Source organism: Danio rerio, chromosome 15 (assembly GCF_052040795.2).
Source record: "Danio rerio strain M-AB ecotype USA chromosome 15, GRCz13ab, whole genome shotgun sequence".
Lineage (NCBI taxonomy): Eukaryota > Metazoa > Chordata > Actinopteri > Cypriniformes > Danionidae > Danio > Danio rerio.
In genome coordinates, this window is record NC_141035.1 from 30,702,501 (window position 1) to 30,726,823 (window position 24,323).

At 37.6% G+C, this 24,323-nt stretch overlaps 2 protein-coding genes across 10 annotated transcripts in view; both read right to left on the reverse strand.

The window, feature by feature from the left end:
- LOC147840657 (uncharacterized) overlaps positions 1-27 on the reverse strand; it is a 1,354-nt gene extending 1,327 nt beyond the window's left edge. Inside the window, exon 1 of the mRNA XM_087284252.1 lies at positions 1-27. This exon is cut by the window's left edge and continues 1,327 nt beyond it. The gene's annotated coding sequence lies outside the window, so the exon portion shown is untranslated.
- dhrs13a.3 (dehydrogenase/reductase (SDR family) member 13a, duplicate 3) overlaps positions 1-24,323 on the reverse strand; it is a 130,073-nt gene that overhangs the window by 17,067 nt on the left and 88,683 nt on the right. The window lies entirely within an intron of this gene.

Genomic DNA, 24,323 nt, shown 5'->3' on the forward strand with positions numbered 1-24,323 from the left:
TGGATGGATGGATGGGTGGGTGGGTGGATATGTGGGTGGATGAAATAGAAGATGGATGAATGAATGGGCAGATGGACAAAACAACAGACATAATGGTATACAGATGGCATAAAAGAATGAAGGATGGATGAATGGATGGATGGATGGATGGATGGATGGATGGATGGATGGGTGGATATGTGGGTGGATGAAATAGAAGATGGATGAATGAATGAATGGGCAGATGGACAAAACAACAGACATAATGGTATACAGATGGCATAAAAGTATGAAGGATGGATAGATGGATGGATGGATGGATGGATGGATGGATGGATGGATGGATGGATGGATGGCAAAACAGAAAGATAGCATGATCAATAGAATAATATAGCAATGGATGGATGGAAAAATACTATTGAGAATTGAATAAGACTACACTTACTGTAATCATTAAATGGATGGATATATACTGTATATCCTTAAAAGACCCAAGCTCACAAGTTCAGATTTTGTTTGTTTGTTTTGCTTCCTACCACAAAGTCTCATCCTCTGCACCCTCAACAGGTCACATCAGCAACGTGCAAACTGAGATAACACAGCAACACACACACAAACACACACTCAACCACTCTTTTCCCAGCCTTTGCTTCAGTCCACTCGTCCTGACCTCTGGAAACGGTTAGAAATTTCACACAATATCCCAGCACAGCAGTGTCTGTGGCATCGCTGGGAGCCAATATGTTTCCATAATTGGGCCTGTAGTGGGGGCAGAGTCCAAGGCAATTAATCCTTTCCTCCTCTGTTGTTTTGCGGCCGGATGGCGGTGACTAGGTACAGAGTAATTGGACAGGAGCGCCCTTGTCCCCTCCGCTTCACATTAATATCCCTCCACCCAAGCTTTAATCCCGGCCAGGCCTCAGCTCCCATGTCAAGTGCATGCAACAGCCACGTGGATCCAACCTGCTGAAAAATGAAGGCAATGCAGTCCCGGGATGGAAAAGGGAAAACTGCAAGCAAAGCAGGGATTGAAGGATGCAGAAAACCCTTTAAAGATTAAAATGTGCCAAACATATCAATGGATTTATCCACAGGGGTCACACATGTCAGCAAAACGGTCAATTTGAACATTTTCTTTTGATTCAGAAAATAAAAATGCTTGTTGCATTCTAGCAGTGGGAGTTTAGCACTTTAAGGTCAAACCTAAGGAGGAGAGCAGTTGGCCAGGCTAGCACCTGTTGGTAGAGTAGAAAGCCAGGGGCTCGTTTCTCACTTATAGCTATTCAAATGTAACCAAGCAACCTCAATTCAAAATTAACCTTCACTATTTAAAGGAACATTCAGATCACTAATATTTCAATGTATTTGTATGTTTCACTGAAGGCATATTTTGGAGCAAAAACTGTGATAGCACTTTACAATAGCTATGAATCATTATGAATCATTTATTAAGCATTAGCATATAGTGAGTTTATATTTGTTACGCATTAACTCTACATTAATAAACGATAGTAAGTCTTGAATTAGCATATTTTTAACGCTTAATAACTGCATATTTATAATGTTTAATAACTGTACTTTCATAATTTGTTAGTGATTGATTTTTCATTAACAAATTCAGTATTGCATTATTTACAAACCAGTTATTAATGAATTGTTTAGAATGAGTAAATAAATGAATAAATATTGTATGTTGCTAGTCGACCATCAATTTTCTCAGAGGAGGACAAACTGATAAAACACTGCTGTAACATTGATAAAAGTTTCTTTATGGAGAAAATTACAAAGCACTGCAGTGTTTGGGTGTTCTGTGTTCGTCTGGGATATTTAGTCTTACCGAAATGTGTACATTACAAACAAGCTGAAGCTCATCTGTCAATTCTTGTCACGTGACTCACGGTGCGCTTGCGGGATTTATTCAACTGCGTGTGCTAGAAGGAGCGACCTTCATTGGAAATAACAAACTTTTGTGAACTCTAGAAAAGATGCGATATACAAATGGCCCCTAAAAGGCCGCCGTCATTTGCAATCTCCAGCAGTTGATCTTCTTGCACAGCCATGCTGGATTTACCTGATTTGTTGACAAATGGGTTGCGGATCTATTCTTTGGCAGTTTGTGGGTCCTTCACTGAGCATTTTCCCCTTAGCAAAGAAACTTTCCAAAGCTGTCTGTTTCTTACTCATTTTGCTGCTTGTGGGTTAAATTCAATGGTTAAATTTGGACGCTCAAGTGACCAAAGATGTAACAAAGCGAATACGGTAATTTTTCAAAATAAAAGATCTTTCAGACTCTGATAATAAATAAAACGAAAATAATGAATGATTTCGTGTGCACCTGTCCCAATAGGCTGCACGGTTACAGTTTTAAAGCCAATAATAAACTTCTGGTGAAAGCTTAATGTGACTAATTTCAATTTTACAAGTTTGTTTTTACAGCTTCAATGTTGTAATGTAATTACTATACATTCAGTTAAATAGACTTGAGCATTTATTTAGTTGTTCAAGCGTAAAATTATATGAAAAACTATTGTAACCACTAGCGCCGTCAGTTGCAACAGGCTAGCGCAGAAATTCCATTGAAAATACTGGGATAAAATAAAATCATATTTTAAAGACATGGCGGGGGAGAAATGGAATTTAATGCAGTGCTTCTTGTCTGATCTGAGACCCACTTCATATCGTATATTTAACAGGCAGTGAAGATTGCGGACTTTTAAAGAAATCAGATTTTAATCGTGACAATTTTATAATGGAAAGACCGGAAGGCCTTGGGCTGCCTGGCTGAAAATTAAAAGTCTGTGTGCATATAGCCCATTGATCCACAGACTGGTATTATTTTAAAAAATGGCAGCAGATCTGAATATGTAAAGTCTGAAAAAAGAATCTATATTGTCCTTTTCTGCAAAACAAATTCTCTAAATGTTTCCATATTTAAAATGTTGAACACACATTCTTGTAAATACTTATATAAATACTTGTTTTGCACAAACCTTTACAAATTTAAGTATTTTATACAAAAAAAGATCTCCACTTTAATGCAATTCACCACAGAGGTTACTCTGAGGTCAAGGTTCACAAATCAATGATCTTTTGTCCGAATCAAATCACTACAGGCTATTCTAGCATCACTCAACACACAAAACCAGACACTTACAGTCATTCTGACCCAAGGTCTGTGAACAAAGCGCATTCAACTCCATATTCTTTCTTTCTCTTTATCTGTCTCTCTCCTTCTATGTTCTCCCTTTGTGGTCCCTCTCTCTCTAATCTCCCCCAGCAACTTTTATAAGCCTAGGTGCACCTCAAAAACAAATCAATAGAGGTGTAATAGCACAGAGCACGCTTTGTAATTTTTATATCATTAGTTTTGTTTTTTCTACACAGGCTTCTCATGCATCAAAAAGGTGGGTAGGAGGGGGGGTTCTGGGACGTACGATGGCGTGTCCTCGTAAAGTTTATTTAGTATTCTATGAATATCATATCAGTTATGTTTCCTAATGACTTGGCGGAGGTGACGGTGGACATGGGGGAGGGGTGCAGGTGCTGATAGGGAAGGCAGAGGGAGAAAAGGAAAAATCAATAAGAGTAGCAGACTTTTCCGCAGCGTGCTGGAGAGGGGATCTATTGTGGAGGAATTATGATTTATGTCAGGGGTGGAAGGGCCGTCAGGGTGCGGCATGGACGGAGGTGTGCGCCAATAATGATTAATGCCCCCCTTCTGTCCCCGGCACGAGGCAGCCATAGTCCCTTTCGCTCCTCTACCTCCGTCCCTCTTGCTTTTGCATAATCCTCAAAACCGGGCTTTCCTTTACCAAAGCGGCAGCCATGCTTTTAAAGTCACAGTGAACTGATATTCCTCATAATTTAGGGATTGCTGTATTTATTCTAAATTATGCGCTTCAGCATCACTATTTTCACAATTTACTCAGATATGATTTGTATGCATGAAAAATAAAATGAGAAAAAATATAAAATATGCTATTAAAAAAATCTAATTCCTTTTTTTCCAATAGTCTACAGAACAAACCATCATTGTACAATAACTTGTCTAATTACCCTAAACGGCCTAGTTAAGCCTTTAAATGTCACTTTAAGCTGTAAAGAAGTGTCTTACAAATAACTAGTCAAATATAATTTACGGTCACCAAGGCAAAGATAATATAAATCAGTTATTAGAAATGAGTTATTAAAACTATTATGTTTAGAAATGTGTTGAAAAAAAATATTCTCCTCGTTAAACATAAATTGGGGAAAAAAATAAACAGAGGGCTAATAATTCATAATTTTATTTCTAGATTAAGCTAACATGATTTTACTTGAAAAAAATCATATTCTTGCATTGTTGCAGCAGCTGTTTTTACCCTCTGTCTGAACATTCTCGTTTAGTTTCGATTTATTGAAATTGCTTGTAAAAAGAATTGTGTGCTCTGATTGTTGGACCATATAGAGTCTGGTATTGGTATTTATATTGTAAGGGATAAAGTAAACCCAGAATTTGTTAATGCAAAAGAAGGCCTAAGAGGCTTTTTGAAAAACAAATATCCTAAATGTAATTTATTCAGCTTACTACACAACTACTTGCCACAAAACATCAAAACTTGACACAAAACATTGTTTTGAGCCTTAATAGTTTATAAATTCTTATATAAAATGCAAAGCTGACAGAAATGAAAAGTGAGGAGTGAATCTGATGAAGCATACAATAACCTGCACGTTATTCAGTAACAAGACAGCACCAAACAGTCACAGCTGACAGAAAGAAAACCATGTTAATGAAGCATATACTAAACTACACATTATTCATTCACAAGAAGCTGCCGAATAGTCAAAAACATTGTTGTGACAGACAGGCAGACACATATAAACATTTAAGTATATTAATGTGAATATACTGTAGGCCTATTCACTGATGGTCAAGGTGATTGTAAGTTCAGGATGAGCCTGCATTATTTAGTGGTTCTTCTTGGGTAATAACATATCTTGGAATGTTGTGACTAACCAATAAGAATCAAGTCTCCCAGTAAGCTGTGCACATTCTTTAATCTTTAATTAAAATAACTGTCTTTTGTAAAAACATCTTTCTGTCAATCACATGAGACTGACCTAAGGACATGGATCCAATCTATTTACAATTGACAAGATCAAATCCTCCATAGCCTTGTATGCAGACATCATGCACACAAATGACTGGCTAAAAATCTGATAAATATGGCAAATGAAATGGAAAAAACTTCCCATGCCATCAGTTGCTTTTGCTTCTCTCCGTTGGGCTCGTAGGATGGAAAAGTGTCCATATATGTGCACTTCAAAATCTCGCCAGAACTAATAAGTCATCCACTTACTCAGATAAAGAATCAGATCCTATAGATTTGGACATACTACTCTGTTCAAGCAAAAACACATTACTTTAATAATGACATACAAGCAGAGTACGCTGACTCGAACCAACTGTGTTCAAGCTCAAGTTGTTCATTATATGTCAGAACCGTCTTTTTTACCCTCTGCTAGATTTCAGATGTTAAGTATTTTTGTACATTTAGCAAGGTGAACCAAGGAAGCAGTTTTTGGTGAAAACAACAAAAATCTGTTTACTTCTTATCGTTTCCAGTGTTAGTCAAAAACGCATTGCTTTTGTTGTTAAATGTGTTTTGAACAGACACAAGAGACCACCTCTTTGCCTACTGTCTTATATTCCACTCCTGGTAGTAAGTCAAACCCATAGCATTTGGCAATTAGAGCAGAATCCAAGACTGCTGCTATTTGTAACATGTACCCTTGTCTGATTTTGCATTCACATGTCATGAGCTTAATATTAAAGTCTGCATGAACCTGGAAGTTGCTAAGACTTTTTTTTTTAGTCTATTTATATACTTCCAACTGAAATGGAATATTTAGTAGGGGTGGGGATTTATTTTTTCTCATCATTCCCTTGTAGCAAACTAATGGTAAGAGGGGCGTGGTTAAAAAAATTTGTGTTTGAAGCCATCTGATTTCAACGAAAAAAACGACACTCCATACAAGCAAGCATTTAGTCAGACTTTGATTGATGATTACCAAAATATTTTTTTCAGTGGATTAATAATTAGTACAGGGGTTCACAAAATTTTCACCCTGTGACCCCCAAAATAACAATTGACTCGTAACCCCCACTATCCTTGGAAGTGTGTATAAACATACAAACATTACACACAACGGTGCACACACACCAAAAGGAACTATACAAAAACAAGCATATTGACAACACAAAAAAGTGCAGTCACACTTTATGTTGATGGTCCATTTGTTAAATTTAGGTTACATTGCACCTTTATGCCAACTAATTCTCATTAGATTATAAGTAGACTGTTAGGTTAGAAGCTGACATGTACTTGCAAAGTTTCTTATAGTCAGGTAAATGTCTGTTGAAGGAGCAGTCTCAACAAATATTAGGCAGACAGTCTAATCAAATGGACCATCAGTCTAACAACCATTTCATTTTTTTAATAAAGTCATCTGATTACAGATATGATACTGTAGATTATGAATCAAATATGGTAACTGTTTAATAACATATATAAGATTTTTGGAAATCACCAAGCAACAGCCCTAATTGTCTTGTGACCCTCACTTTGGGAACCACTGATTTAGTAGATTAAATGTTCACTTTAAGAATAAAAATGTGCTCTAGCAAAATAAATCTTACACATACTTTAAACCGTATGATAAGATATTCATGTAGCCTGTAAATAAACCCACCTACAAATAAAAAAGTGGTCAAAAGTGAACAAAAGAGATGGATTTAAATACCAGCTGTAAACAGGAACATTTCTCCCTCATCTGCTTGTCTCTCTCTAATCCTCTCAACCCAAATGCATCTTAATCCCATCTGTAAACAGGACCTTTGTCTTGTTCTGCGTCTCTCTCATTCTCTCTCTCTTCCTCCTAACATCGGGTCAGTTTGGCTAGCAGGCTGCAGTTGGCCATGATAGATTTGCAGCTTCCCAGCTGTGCAGCTGCAGGACAGGGCGGTCACTTTTTAAGCTGGACGTCCGCACTCTGTCTTTGCCAGGCCTGTCAGCGTGCTCAGACCGGAGACTGAGTGCGAGAGGGATGGACCGAGAGAGAGATGGACAGAGCAAGAGAGCGACTGATGAAAGCAAATGAAAAGATGGAAGAGGGTCTTGTGACAGGAGACAGAAAGAGAAATGAAGCTGCTCCGAGTATAAAAGGCAGCCCACGGTTTCATAAGTAAAACCATGCTTTTCAGCAGTCAAGAGTTACTTGGGTGCAGAAAGTAGAGATGTATTAGAAATGGTGTGTAATTTAAAATAAAAGTAAGCCGTTTAAAAGTGTTGAACTGTATGTGAACCCTTTATACAAGGGTTGTCAAAATTGCCGATGTAGTTGCTGATTTTAGTACAGTTCCGGCGAAATTGTATTAATCATAGCTGGCTCTAATAGCACAACAAATCATGTCACTGAACACAATAAAAAAAAATTATATTAATGAAAACATCAAAATGCTAAAATATTAAAATGTGTTGAAGTATTTATTTATTTCAATTTTAAAATTAAAGAATAATAAATTTGCCATTCCAAAAATGAATTTGCTTGATGATGGTAACTAAATTGATTGGTGACCATTGACTTACAATGTAATAATAAAATAAAATAAAATAAAAAAATTATATTAAATTAAATTAAATTAAATGTAAAATTCATACAGATTTTGACATAAGGGTTTGTAATTTTCCTGCTTGAAAACCTGCCCCTTTAAGTAAACACTGTTTTATATTCAAGTAAACATTCAGTAATAATGATACACTAAGAGCAATTTGAAGCAAAGCGAAAATAAAAAGGGCTAAAAACTCAGTATAAAAGTAGCTCAAACAGTACAGCATGACATCAGCAGCCCCAAGATTCTTAGGGAATACATGAACTAACAAGAGTTTATTGCATCTGAAATTGAGTGGGAAAAAACATTATGATATTTCTATTTAGAATGTTAAGTATCAGCATCTGTGACATCAAAATCGAAATAACAGCCCAACTAAACGAGAAATCTTAACCGACACAATTTCTTTTAATTAAGTGAGGTATGACTTTCCCCATCATTTCTAAGACTCATCAATTCATCATCATTTTTTCCCTCATTAGGTCTAGTTTGAATAACTGAATAGTCCCCTATTCTGACTGCACAAAAACAGTGACACTTGCAGAACAGAAAGACGTAAAAGCATTGATAGTTTTCCTGATAGACCTTCGGTCCACTTAAAGAAATATACCAGGGAAATTGAATTTCAACAAGAGGCACTGTTCACACTGAGGTATATTCATACCCCGAATGTGCGCTACTTTGTGAGGGGCACTGAAGAGGAACCGTCGTGTTGAAAGCATTCTTTGGAACGCCTTTCATTATCACCTGGAAAGCAGGGGCACCCTGTGAACTATTCTAATATGTGTGGAGCTGAATGAGGCTGCTGAGGAGGGAGTAAGAGGCGGCCCATTGTGCCCTCGCTCCAAGAGCCAACGCCTCAGCACACTTTCCATGAGGGCACCGGTGCCGCTGCAGTGATTTGCCTCAGCCCCTAGAGGGCAAGCCTAGGTCGCCGGAGAAACCAGACCCGAAAAAGAAAGCAGAAAGAAAAACTTTTTTCTGCTAAAATGACAGGCAAGCAAATGATCAAGCGGCAATTTGCCGTGCGGAAGGTGACGCCACACGGTCTGATTTCACAGTCACAGATAGTGCCCTCGACGTACACCCAGGGAGAAAGGGAGCAAAACAATGGAGGTGAGAGAGCTGAAAGAATAGAGGTGGAAGGCAAGGAGGGCACTGGGTACAAAAGCGAGGCTGAGGGGGGAATACGGGAGGGAGTGAGACTGAAAAGCTCATTTCCACCCTCCACTGCCTTCTTCTGCCTAGTGTAAAAGATTACCCTACAGCAGCAGAGTATAGAGGAGCTCCACACGCTGAGGAGGGGAGCACAGATGCGGAGGACAACACACTTGCGCACACGCGTACACGTATACACATTCTGACAAGCTGTTGGTGAAACACTCTGTCATTGGTGTCTATATGCTCACACTCACAGATCTGCCTGCAAACTCTTTTGTCAAGACATCCCAGCAACATGGGACCTTCTGCAGGCTGGATGTCAGAACGCCAGGAGAGGAAATTTGTTTTCCACTGGTGACTCTCTTCTGCTAGGACAGGAAGAAAATATATATACAGTGCTCAGCATATATGAGTACACCCCTCACAAATCTATCTTTTAAATTCATATTTTAATAGGAAGCTTTACAATATTATATTTGTGTGTATATACATTAGATTAGTCAGTACAAAAGCCAAATCTAGAGCTTACCTAACAAAAAAACCTTACTGTAACGGCCCAAAAACTAGAACACCCAAATCTATATGTTGCAGAAAAAAATTAAATACAAATTTAAAAATAAAGGAAAATCAAAAGAAGCAAAAAAAATTGAAAAATTTAGTTGAAATTTTTTTGACGCAGTGGTGCAGTAGGTAGTGCTGTCGCCTCACAGCAAGAAGGTTGCCGGTTCGAGTCTCGCCATTTCTGTTTTCCTTGGCATTTCTGTGAGGAGTTTGCATGTTCTCCTTGCGTTCGCGTGGGTTTCCCCCGGGAGCTCAGGTTTACCTCACAAGTCCAAAGACATGCGGGACAGGTGAATTGGGTATTATTAATTGGCCGTAGTGTATGAATGTGAATGAAAGTGTATGGGTGTTTCCCAGTGTTGGGTTGCACCTGTAGGGGCATCTGCTGTGTAAAACATATGCTGGATAAGTTGCCGGTTCATTCCACTGTGGCAACCCCAGATTAATAAAGGGACCTAGCCGAAAAGAAAATGAATGAATGAATGAATGAGTTAAAATTATGTAAAAAAATAAATAAAAATTTAATAATAATAATAATATTTTGCTTGAATTTAATTGTATTATCTTTCAATTTCTAAAAATGCTTGGTGACTAAAATATTATTTTAATAAATATATCTGTTTATAAATCTGTTTTGATGGAATACAAGTACATTGCCTATATTCACTGAGAAATTAATAAAAATATTCATTTTCAAAATCAGGTGTACTCAATTATGCTAAGCACTGTATAATGGTGTGCAGCTAAGGTTGTATGGATGCGCTACTAATTTATTAATGCGATTCATATATGTAACTATAGGTAGACTATTACTTAACACTAAAATGTGCATTTATACAATTACTTAAAAATTACAAATCACTGCCATAAGATAAGAAACCACTATAGATTTTGATGGGTGCAGTTTCCTGCCAATAATAAGAAAATAGGCAAACCGTGTCACTTAGTATTTAACTATTCTGTTGCACTCCATTACACAACGCTTTGTTAGTAATAATAATTCCTTACACTTATATAGCGCTTTTCTGGACACTCAAAGTGCTTTACACATTAGAGGGAATCTCATTATCCCCCACTAGTGTGCAGCCTCCACCTGGATGACGCAACGGCAGCCATATTGCGCCAGACCGCGCACCACACATAGCTGATTGGTGAAGAAGAGAGAGTGATGAGGCCAATTATGTTTAGGAGGCTATGATGGACAGAGGCAAATTTGGCCAGGATGCCAGGGTTACACCTCTACTCTTTTTCAAAGGACTTCCTGGGATTTTTAACGACCACAGAATGTCAGAACCTTGGTTTATCACAGGGGTCACCAACAGGGAGCCCGCAAGGATCACATGAGTTGCAAACCTGTTCTAAAAGTAGTTTACCATAGCCACATACCAGTAAGCTTCATATTTTCTTGTAGCAATTTTTTTTTAAATCAACTTGCATTTATATAAATGGGAAGGGAAAATTTTGTTTAAAGACAGGAACGATGTAATCTCCACTTCGATGTCCAACTCGGGGGAACTACAATAGTTAGAAGAGCGTCGGCTATGTTAAAAATACTGTAGATTTGGTGATAATTTCAGTAAAATCTAAAAGTTGATTTATTACACAATTATAATCTGTTCAAACATGGAACAACGTTGTTCATGATTTGTTGAAAATTGTTAGTGCCTTGTGAGAATATTGTAGGAGTGATCATTTGAAAATTTATAAAAAGAGATTTATAGAAATAAAGTGTTGCACATTGATATATATCTGTTTCCTACCTTGTTAAATCATTGTTGACAACTATTGTGAGAAGTCACTAACATGATCAGGGTCTTCGCGTAGATGAATATCATTGATTATTAACAACAAAATCGAATTAAAAGTAAAATGAGCAAATATGTTATTTGAGAAGTGTGTATCATCTGGTAGCCCTCCATAGAAGTAGCTATCAGTTTCAAAAAGGTTGGTGACCTCTGGTTTATCATCTCGTCCGAAAGACAGCACTCACCGAAAGTACAGAGTCCCCTTCTCTATACTGGGGCGTTAGGACCCACAAAGACCGCAGATTGAGTGTCTCCTGCTGGCCTCACTAATACCACTTCCGGCAGCAACCTAGCTTTCCCATGAGTTCTCCAGTCCAATTACAAGCTCGCTTAGCTTCAGTGGGCGACCATGTGAGAGTTGCAGAGAGCAAGCTGCTGGCTGTAGTTCAGTAATATGACAAAAATAGTAACATTTTTAGGCTATAGTCGATTCCTTAGCTGTTTACCAATGCTTGTCAATGTTGAAACGCTTCCAGCATTGTTTAGTTCTTAACAGAATTTCTTCAAGCATTCTAAAAGTAGCTGACCTCCACAATAAAATAAAGTAAAATAAGCATATTAGACGAAAAAAGCATAAAGCAAAATAAATACATTCTTATTTATCAGTTATCAGCCACTATAAGACTAGTAATAAAACACTTTCTTAGTAATGTTCAGCATTTTAATATCAATGCTTGTTTCTTTGTTGGGATTAGACTGTCCTCTTAAGAGAGCATCTGATATATATTTATCCTTGCACACCAAAGGTTGTTCTGATTTCCAACACCTACTGCAATTCTTTTCAGTTATTGCAATGTGTGGCTTGTGTTAAACACAAAACATTCCAGCCAAGAAAGTTTGCCAGCAGAAAGTACAACCCAGTACATACGTTCCTCACATGCAAATTGACCTTAGACCTTTTGAGAGGGCCTGCGTGTTGAGTTGAATTGCCGCATACTGTAGAGCAAGCCAGACAAAAGAATGCAGAAGCACCACAAAGGACCATGAAGTCAAGACCGAGTTCAGTGTCTAGAGGTCAGAATATGGTGTTTCTGCATTCAAAGCACATGCCAAAGGGTCTATGCAGAGGCTCTTCACGGTGGAGAGGTGAAGAGAGGACTCTGTCACATGGCCAGCGAAAAAGACGGCGAGCACAACATGTCAGCGAAGTAACAACATCCTCCTTTTGTGTCTGTCTTGCCTCTTCTTTTGCTCCTTGTGTCTTTCTGATTCGATATCGATTGGCTTGGATTCGGCTAGCCCCGATGTGGCATTTCAGAGGCCAAGCGTTCAAGGCTGGTACTAGCATTTTCTGTTTAGACTTAATTCCACTCCTCGGCTGTTATTTACATTGTTGCACAGTATTTGAAGGCCAGAGAGTGAGGAGGCTAGCTCCCAATTCAACCTCTGCATTGTCTGTGCTGTTTGCTTCTGCGCTAAACAGAGAATTGATTCATGCACAATGTGTTTAAGGAGACTTAGAGGGAGAAAACTGATGCAAAATTTGTCAGGTTTGTATTTCAAACTCTAGTAAGTTGATTGTTTCAAGGTGTTTTACCTTTGCTTCTGTATCGCTTCAGCGATTGTACATTAGACAATATATGTAATAGGATCCGTTCTGTATTTTTTACCTGCAATATTCAAGGTAAACTGTAACTGCAAACTTCTCATACTCCAATGATACTTCAACCAATTAGGCAAATCATCACGAATAACAGCAGATTCAAGTCCAGTACTTCATAGTTGGATCCAAAAAAAATCCAGCTTTCTGATTCAGCACATCCCACAAATGCTCAATTCGGAGATTTGGGGAATCTGGGGGCAGTGCAAACCCTTCAACTCTTCATCATGATCTTTAAAAGCTTCCTAAACAATGTGTTCAGTGTGGTAGGAAGTATTATCTTGGTAAAAGAGGGCGCCAGGGAACACTGCTGTCAAGGTGTAGTCTACTGTAGGTCTGTAGGTCTACTGTAGTCAGAAGCAATGTTTAGGTACAGTACTGTAGCATGTGTCAACTTCACATCCACATGACCTGCCATACTCGTGCTGAGAGCATCACACTCCACTCACCAAATAGCCATTATAGCACAGTGTATCCTTGTGCTTTCACTTCTCTGAATAAACGGTGCACATGTACACAGTTGTTGATGTGATGTCAAATAAAATGGGACTCACTGACCAGGTGACCTTCTTGGACTGTACAAAGGTCCAGTTCTGAAGCTTAGCTTGCTGAATTATAGACATTTCAATTGGTGTGCGGCCCTGTGTGTAACAATACACTGTTCAATGTTGTGTAAGATTATTCTCATGATTCAAGTCAATTTATATTTATTTATATGGCACTTTTACAATGTAGATAGTGTCAAAGCACCTTAACATAGAATATTATAGTAAATTAAAACTGTGTCAGTCTAGTTTTCAGAGATGAAGTTCAGATTATTTCAGTTCAGTGTGGTTTAAATTTCACTGCTGAAAGTCCAAACACTGAAGAGCAGATCCATCAATGCGCAGCTCCACAAGTCCCAAACCGAGCAATTCAGTGGCGACAGTGGCAAGGAGCAAACTTCACCAATTGACAAAAGTGAAGGAAAAAACCTTGAGACAAAAACTAAGCTGAGTTGGGGATGGCCATTTCTCCTCTGGCCAAATTTCCTGTGCAGAGCTGCAGTCTAGGCACCGGAGGGTGGAGAACACTGGACGTCCATCATGACCATTAATAAAATGTTTGTCACTTTTACCACATTTCAGCTTCTGTTGACTCTGATTAGAGACTATTGCCATGCTTATGTTCTGGGTTGTTAAATTTTTAGCATTTATAAGCCTGGGGTGCCAAACGCCTTGACTTTGGTTAGCCCATTCTTAGACCCCTGTTGGGAAATTCCTATTATTGCTGACCAGGAGCAACCTTGCTTCACAGGTACTCTGAACTAACTGCTTTGCAAGAAAAAAATGGCCATCAAAGTAGCTCAGCACTTATTTCTGCCCATTTCTCCTGCATTCAATATTTTGTTTACAAGAGCTGATTGTTTGCTTGCTATCTAATCCATCCAGACCTTAGTATTGTTACGAGATCTACAAAACACTATGCTGTTACAGATTGCTCTATGCAAGAAGCCTTTCAAATGACAAGGCCAGGTTTATGGTCTTTTGATTCTCATAAAATATGAAAGTAAGCAACCCAAAAACTGACCCATTTTGTCAAACCAATAGTGATGTTTTTTACCTCTCAATGCTTGTGAATGGGCAGAGGGAAGGTAGGATGAGGTGAGTGGGCAGACAGTTCAAGAAAAAAAAAAAAAAAGTTCTCCTGGGCTCCACGTGAAGGTGTGGAGTCAGTGAAAATAGAGCGGCTCCCAGTGGTGCCACTATTAGAGCCTGCGAATTATGAGACTATTAACCAGAATTGTAACTTCCAATTAAAAGATGATTCAACACTGAAATCTGATGGATGAATTTTGATTAAATGCAGACCCCATTTAGAGCCGAGGGAGATGGACTTTGGTGGGCTTGGGGTCTGGTTAAGTGGCAACGGTCCAATAAAGATTTCTGTCTTTTCGGCAAATTAAGGTTAATTACTTCAAATAACGTGGCTGGAAGCAGACTGAAAAGGAGTTTGCTTTATTCTCAGGACAGTTGTAATGGATAGTGCAGGTATTCGACAGATTTCATGGACGGGCACCCACTAGATACGCATGAAATCATTCTTACTTATGCCAAGGACATATATATATATATACACACACACTGTAAATGAATGTGGAGCAATGAGCTCCACTGCAAACAATCCAGCAGCACATTTTATTAGCCGAGGTGTCTGATCATTGACCTCCTGTTCAGTAATCCCAGAACACACTGGGGTGAGTGACAGTGCCATTGGCTAGGACAAGATAAAGGAGCAGGCCACAATAGCCTCACTCTTCTGGAGATCTGACTGCAGTATTTCTAATGCAGCATTGTGATCTCTTAGTGCTAATTTAAAGGGGCAGTGCTGTAAAAAAAACAGAAAAAAGCTGTAGCTATAATCTTAGCCAAAGCATTTGTTTTGAAAAAGCACTTATGATTAAAAAATAATGCAAAAGCACCATACAATTAATACAATTGGTTTAAATGTTTGTACTGTAAATTATACAGTAGTTTGTGGTTTTGATTGTTCTGAGGAACAGGTACAGTTCAGACGTGTTGTAGTTGAGTCACAAAAAATAGTTCACCCAAAAATGTAAATTTCCTGATTATTTACAGGCCTGATTATTAATGTACAAATATTTAGACAATATTTGTCAATCATTTTTTTTCGTAATCTTCAAATAATCTTCATATGAACGAAGCTGGCGGGAAAGTGGCGCAGTAGGTAGTGCTGTCGCCTCACAGCAAGAAGGTCGCTGGGTCGCTGATTCGAACCTCGGCTCAGTTGGCGTTTCTGTGTGGAGTTTGCATGTTCTCCCTGCCTTTGCGTGGGTTTCCTCTGGGTGCTCCAGTTTCCCCCACAGTTCTAAGACATGCGGACAGGTGAATTGGGTAGTTTAAATTGTCCGTAGTGTATGAGTGTGTGTGTGAATGTGTGTGGGGATGTTTCCCAGAGATGGGTTGCGGCTGGAAGGGCATCCGCTGCGTAAAAACTTGCTGGATAAGTTGGCGGTTCATTCCGCTGTGGCGACCCCGGATAAATAAAGGGACAAAGCCGACAAGAGAATGAATGAATAAATGAATGTTTGATACTTGCAGTTTTTTTTTTTTCAAATTTCCTTTTTATTTCTCAAAAATTAATTTTGAAAATGAATGAATGAATGAGTGAACGAAGCTAAAAACTGAACTACAGACCAGGAGCAAATAACTTTTTTGACATTTCATTGTCATAAAATTTTTCAAAATTTCAATCTAGATTTAAAACAACACACGAGATCTTGTATATAATGTCAATACTAATTTACAGTCATCAACTTAGCTTCTAGCATGATGCAATACTTGTTTTACTAATACTGATTTCGATTAACGCCGCTAAATGTTTCTAAACCCTCATAAAACAGTCTCTGCTTGCACAAGTCACAAAGGTCACACCCCAACAAAGAAAAGTGTGTGTGTGAAAGCATGCGATTGCATGTGTGTGTGTTGAGAGCCTTGCAAGCAGTGTCACGGAGCTGAACTGTGCTGCTGTGATTACTGATGATGTCTGCCATTGATTAGCCAAACACAGTAGGAGAGGTAGACACACAGCTGGGACCAACACGGGTCTCCGTGAGTTTATATATTTACACATCAAAGTCCACTACAGCCCGTTCAATGCTCCGGTACATACTGCTAATGTAAACAAGTCACAGCTAGCACTGCATTTACTAGCACCTCAATATCCCACCCGCTCAAAGCCACAGACGAGTTTATGAACCAAAGGGAACCGATTCCTATGAGATACAGAGTTGGTAAATGCGAGGACAGCCTTTAAACACAGCGCAGAACAAAAGGCAGCCTTGCACAGGGAGTTTGTATCCGATCGCATCCTTTCCACACATTACTTTTCAATTTGTAGCTATAGTATAAGTCTCCGTTAGCCCTCTCACAGGCGAAGGCTGCTGTGTAATTGACAATGACAGAGAGCAGTCAGACTTGATTAGTTCAGGCTTGGTAAGCAGTTCATTACTCCCCGGGCTGGCAGAGAGGAGGGGGGGGAGAATATAGTAGTTGAACCCACCAAAGACATGAGGGGAAATTTCATGGACTGCTTCCTATTTTTGTTTCTTATGTGATTCTGAGGATTACAGATATAATCAGGGTTTAAAAAACAGATAACACAGCACAGTTTTGTGTTTTGAATACAGTCAAAGACTATAGAATACACAATGTCACTCGTATAGGTTGCGTCTGAAATCGTCTACTACACAGTAGGTACTGCATTTGAATTTAAATGTACTACTCGACCATTAAAAAAGTATGTTCTATACAGTATGGATGTGAATAATATGAATGGAATTGGAGGTACTACATCTGCCATTTTGTCAACATCATGTGACCTATTGGCATCGCTTTCTATCGGATGCACACTTCAGAATCTAACCGGCAATAGCAGGTAATCTGGGTATTTCTCGCCAGGGCTTAATTTGTACCAGAACACGCCGAATCCGGATCCTGCACCTCTGAAATCTGATCCGGCACCTCATTTTATCAATCCCCCTCCTCAACCGCCCTCTTCCCCTGTCTGCTGTTTACTTTCACTTTCTTCCGCGACAACGCCCCGCTCTTCACTCTTTTACTCTGGTCCTTCAACAACTGCAACACCTCTCCGCCTTCAAACCACCCCAACCCCCCATCCCCCCCCACCCACTTTTCTGCACGACACCTTCTTGATCCTCAGGTAACATGCCGGATCCATTACCCCGTTCTGTTCTGGGACCTCGCAATTTACAAATTAAGCAGTGCTTCTCACATACTGTTTTTTGAAAAAAAAAAATTAATTCAGACATACTACTCAGCTCGCATACTGTTTTTAGCATACTGTATAGTATGGAAGTACACAATGTGATTTCGGTCACAGCAATAGTTTTGAATGGGGTAAAGTGTAACGTCAGCATGATTAATGAAGCCCCACCTACTAGCACAGGAGCCAATTATAAAAAGCTATAGGCTGACGTTTCTCAGAGGGAAAAGCTCAGACCATATGTGTGCTTTTTACACACTGGAATCTTAGCCAATTCTTGCTTCATAGACATAAATATATCTAAATAAAGCTAGAAATCTGTAATTTTAAATTAATCAGGTGCACTTGAAAACAAGTTTTTTGGTTTTGTAATCTGTATGAAATGAACACAAGGTTTAGTCCATCCTGTCAAATGCACATCACATGACTACTCAAACGCAGACAAACTTGTAAACAAAGAGTCACTGTCATTTCTCGCAGAGATTTACCATCAAGTTGTGAATTACTTCTGAAGACCAGCACAATCTGATGACCATTATTCAGAGAATGATAATCTGTAGAATGGCCATAAATGAGAATGGTGACGTGATCTTGTTCCTTTTGACTGTGCATTAGCTTGGGCTGAAAATATGCCGATTTTGTTTGATTCGAACGTTTAGAAACAAAACTTATGAGACCGTTGTCGTTTCATTTTATTGGTGGTTCTAAATATGGAAGGTAATTATAAGCTTGACAAACAGTTTTGGATAATTTAATATTTCTCCATTCAGACAAAATGGCTGAGCATACTGCCCAAGAGGTGTTTCAATGATGTTTGGATGTGTAAAGGTACGGTTCACGTCAAAATGTGAAAATTCTGTTATTATTTACTCGTTCTTGCATCGTTTTAAATCTGTTTACCTTTAGAAATTCTGTTCTTCAAATTTTTTTTCATTTCATCAAAGCATTGCTTAAAAACTATATAACGGTTTCCACAAAAAAATGAATGATCAGCTGTTTTTAAAAATGATAATAGAAAAATTATTTTAGCACTAAAAACAGTATATTATAAAAATTCCTGAAGTGTCTCATAACACCAGCATTATTCTAGTATAATTGAGATCCTGCTTAGTTCTTAATAATGCATTGAAGGAGTTTATTTATTTAATAGTTTTTTTTTTATTATTTGTCATTTATAAGTTTGTGTATTGTTTTGCTTTAAAAGTCTGTAGTATATTTCAATTATTTTCTATTCCACTTTTACTTTTAGTTATTTTAGGACAATAATTTTACATCAAAAGCATGCATTAATTAACTAAAGTACTTAAATTGATATTTTGTACTCTAGTGCAATAACAAGTTTTTGTTGTTGTTTGCAGCCGTTGCTTTTCTTACTTGAAAAGAAGCGGTGGGCTATTTAATTTGTTTCCAGTATACACCACAATACAGCAATCAGACTAAATAGTGTGAGACCTTACTGATACCATCATCTCATGTTCACAAGGTTGCACGTCTTCTATAATTTTAAGACATTTTTTTACTCATATTTCATTCATGGGTTTTATTCTACTTCATATCATGGCATGCTATTATGAGTGGCCTTGATATAAGGGTTCAGATGTTGCGTACACAGAGCCAGTAATGAATAGGAAGATTTACTTCCATTATGATTCATTAGTCTTTCTAACATGAAGTACTGTACAAACATACGCTTGTTATTGTCTCAGGATGTTATTGAAAGCTATAATGATTTAAAGCCCTGCAGTATATTGAATTACTAGTGAATTGTCACACTTCAGCTGGATAGAGAAACTAAAGTTCTCTTTTAATTAATGGCTCTTTATGGACTTAGATTTTTAAGTGAATGCATAGCAACAACAACATAAAAAGACATTTAATGCATTGATTCTCAGGATAAAAATGTTTAACCAACTAAAATCAAAAGAACAGAATCTCATTAAAAAATGGTTAATGGGTTATAACTATTAGAACTGTGATAAATGCTGCTATAGTCAGAAATTGAAATCTTTGTTTTTCAAAATCTTTCTCTTGCCTTTATCTAGCCACTCTGAATTTTTTTAGATATTTCCCAAATGATGTTAAACAGAGCAAGGAAATTTTCACAGTATTTCTGATTTTAAAAATCTTATTTGTTTTATTTTTGCTAGAATAAAAGCAGTTTCTAACTTTTTAAAAAGCATTTTAAGGTCAAAATTATAAGCCCTTACATTTTTGATAGTCTACACTACAGAATCATCAATTTACAATAACTTACCTAATTACCCTAACCTGCATAGCTATAGGTTTAACAAAAATTTGATTGTTTATTATATTTTTATAAAGGTTTTCACATTTATAAATGAAATCACATTTCACCTATATTAAAATCAAACTACTTCCATTTAGACCTTTTATTTAAAAAAAAAAAAGACAACTGGTCAGTATAACAAATGCTTTTTTTATTTCCTGTGACTGAAAATTGCTTTCTTAACTTTTCTGAAGTTAATAAATTGATGTTCTTTTTTTTAAATAACAAAATTATTATATTTAATTTGAAGGAAATGTTATTAGTCAAGAATGATTCTGGTGTAATTCATAATTCCACAACAACATACTTGAACATAAAATCATAATTACAATTTTGTATGTGCTCAAAAAAAAAGAAGACTTTTGCTACTTGTTAAACTACGTATTTAAAATGAGTTAAAACAACCCAATTCTTAATTTTCAAATTTTTTTCTAAATTGTTTTATGTTCAATCCACTTAATTTTGTGTTGGGACAACATGAAGGAATTGTGTAGAACCCAACATTTTTACAATGTATGTTATGACATTTCTGAATACATTAATTAGCAAATGAGAGCGTTTGTCTTTAAATTGTTTTGTCTTTTGCAGTGAAAAACTGCTTCAAACATTATTTCTTGGATTTAAACAATTCGGGCTGAATTGAAACAAACAAATTAAGTTAAACTTTACTCAATTTAATTTGTTTGTTTAAAGACAACACAAATAAATTATTTTCAACAATTTTTTGCAGACATAATTTTTTTCTGTGTGTCTTTTAAAAAAAATCATCATCCTTGTCAACATGCTTACAAGATTATTTCTACGCAGGTGCATTTCACATTTTATAAATGTGTATAACATCTGACTGAGGAGGATCTTTATGATGTGTTAAACAGATGAGATAATAAGAAGACGGTTACAGATGGAGAAGAGGAGCTGCAGACAGTGTTTGGCCATGGCAGAAAGTGCTGTGAAGAATTGCAAAAGCCTGGGCTTTAAAGCAGCTGACAAAAGGCCTGTCCCGGACGATTACATGATCTAAATTCTAATCAAACATCATTTACAGCTTGTTTTATTTGGGCCTCTTGAGAGACTGTCCCTTCTGCCTCTTTGCCATGGCAACCAGTGTCTCATTTCAGAAGTGTCATGGCACATTATCATCTGGCCAGCTCACACACCCGCCTGACAACTTCACCCACCCTCTTCTTTCTGGATACCTCCATTTTCTTTTTATCAGCCGATGGTCTAGGTTTTACTACAGTATACTAACATAATATGGCATATCATGTGTTTGCGGTCTTTATGAATGGGAGAAAACGCCCACAGATGTAAAGAATCCTAGTTTTGGTGATGTTATATTTGAAATGAATTACAATGAAGTTTATCATTAACCATTTGCAACCTTTTAATTTGATTTAATTTGTCATTTTTAATGTATGTTGTCAGATTCCTTAAAATCTAAATCTGTTAAAATTGAATATCATTAGACTTAATCAGTTAAATGATATGAATAAGTATACATTTATACTTAGCTGTAGAAAAGGCCAGATCCAAATAGTACAATTCTTTCAGACTGTTTTACCTAATATCCAGGGTGCAGCTCCATACTCCACATAATAGATGAATTAATAAGAAGCATTTAAAACTCATTGGTTTTGTTGATACGTAAATCTTGATCTTATTTGTTTAATTTATGTTTCACTAACAAATATCAAACGCCATAAAGTGCATTAGTTTAATTATGTTAAAAGTATCTAATCCAAATGCATGGAAATTTTATATGCAATCTAAATTTGTTAGGCCTAAATATTTAAAGGACAATACTGTCATGACTTACCCTCTAAATCTGTTGGGAATCTGTCAGTTTTGAAGAACAATGGGAATCAAACAATTTTGTCTCATATTGATTTCGCTGACATGTCTAAATGAGTCGTATTGTTAAGGTTTAAAACATTGTGAGGTTAAGTAACTGATGACGATTTAGATTTTTGAGCATCGACAGCTACCTAAAAGAAATCTGGTTACATGAAACTTCATTGCAACTTCTAAAATGATGAATAAAACAATGGTTATACACTGAAATACAAGGACAAATTGATTAAAATATACAAGAATAGTATTTAATTTTCCTTTAAATTCAAATTAGTACCATTTTCTGTGGCCATTTAATAAATAAAGCATATCTTAACACTTTATTTACATGCACATTTACAAAACAATATATATATAAAGCCATAACAATAATGACAACTAGTTTTTATGACCATTTTCTTTCTTTATATAAGCAATAAATGTACCAAAGGGGCTAATTATAACCCATAACATTAGCATAAAGGTAATTTGAGGACTACCGCACGGTTTTACCAGTAATATGTTGCTAATAATCTACTAGCACTGAAAGGTTGGCCGGGGACGTTTATAGTACAGCAATATACATCATGCAGCGATGTGCATAAAGAGGGACCAACTTGTTTCCCCGATGTGTACGGCGTATGATTGGTATGATGCACACAGCTGGTGGCTCTTTCCGTGCTGCCGCATCCCGAATCACTCTGCTAATTGTCTAGATGGATTGCCTACATACCGTGTAGCGTCTATACACTCAAACAGACATCATTTTCTAAAGATAGTTGCCGTTTAAAGCAAATCAGCCATCTCTTCTACCGGTCCCATATGCACGCATGCCCGTCGCAAATGGAAGACGATGGCACACTCAAGACCCCAATAAACGCAGCAATTTAGCGCAAACGCAAACATTCTTAGCACAAAGTCCAATTTCATGAGAAATAAACGGGGGTTGCCACTGATTGCACACCACATCTGTCCTTAAATCAACCCAAATTTAAACGTGACAAAAATACAGGCATATGGAGGCCGACGCGAGCCCTGCCAGGGGTGGGCCTCCTGTTCATGTAATTCAGCGTGCGATGCAAATTAGAGCCCTTCTTAGAGGAAAAACAAAATCACCGCCCTTGCTTTCTTAAATAACAAGCCTCATCGCAAGCTTGGGCCTGAAGAGAGAGAAAGTAATTTGAGAGGATATTTGCTTACATGTGTATCAGCAATTTGCAGTATTAGGATGCCCCCTCCCCGGACGTGTGGAAGTGTCTGCATGAGTGGCACCACGCAGGCACACGCGCCGCCATGCCACAGGACGGCTGCTGCCCTCCTCCTCCTTCCCCTCCCTCCTCCAGCTCGGTGGGAATTAGATTCCCATCATCAGAAGCTGCAATTTGCTCAAAACAATGTGAAATCATACGCCGGCGTGTCTGGACAGCCCTGGCTCCCGAGGCGCGCAGCACATATGCAGATTTCTGGATTAATGTCCCCTGCGTGTAGGACGGAGGACAGGGAAAATCAAGCGAACGGGGTGGAGAGAGGAAAAGGGGAGAATAAACAGGCTTTGCAGGACTTACATTTTATGCATTTTCTTTCTTTGACGTCGTTTTTGAGGTTGTTGTTTTTATGTTTGGTTAATGGCTCACTTAATATGTATTTTTTACAGAACATTTACACATCCTAATGTCATGCCAAACCTGTATGATGGTCTTTTTAGTCAACATTTAAAATAAAATGTTTTACAATGATTGTCAGAGGCGTTCAAATTGATGCAGGACTCATAATATGGATAAATGAACAGAGGTGGAAAGAGTACTGAAAAATCATACTTAAGTAAAAGTACCATTACTTGCCTAATATGTAGAGCAAGTAGAATAAAAGTATCTGTTGTAAATATTACTCAAAGTATGAGTAAAAAGTAGACCTTTCAAAACTACTCAAGAGTAGTGAGTAGTGAGTATTACGTTGTTAAAACCTGATGCGTTTACATGTAATTTGAGCATGTGTGTTAACAAAACATTCTGTAGTGCATCGACTTATTGCCCAGCAGGCACACAACATCATAAGACGTTAATATTAGGTTGGATTTAGGTTGTGACGTCAGGTGACCAACATTCAATGTGTCAGAGTCTAAGGACATTGTTACTTTGATGTCCAGTAATAACATCAAATTATTATATTTGGTTGATTTTAGGTTGTTAGAAAGTGACCAAAATCCAACGTCGAGCCAACATCTTAAACCAACATCATATTGACGTCAGATACTGACATTTATTTATCAGGCATGCCAAGCAAAATCTAACATCTGATAGACGCCATTGTGGTAACGTCCACATAACATTAAGCTATAACATCATTACTTATTGATTTTTGGTTGATTTTAGGTTGTACGTTGGACATTGACGTCGGCCAGACGTTGAGTTCTGGCGTCAACCCGATTTTCATTTCCAAACAAAATGCAGCATCCCCATGACATTAGGGTACAGCGTTAATCTGAGAATCTCATTTTCTCATCAGTAGGCATGAGCCGGTATAAGATTCTGACAGTACGATAACCTTGGAAAAAAATATTACGGTTCACAGTATTGTGATTACTGCTCTAAAATCTGTACTTTTAAAATGTCTGGGTAAAAAACAAAAACTCCCCTTTGTGTCCTGTATTGTGTCACCTTT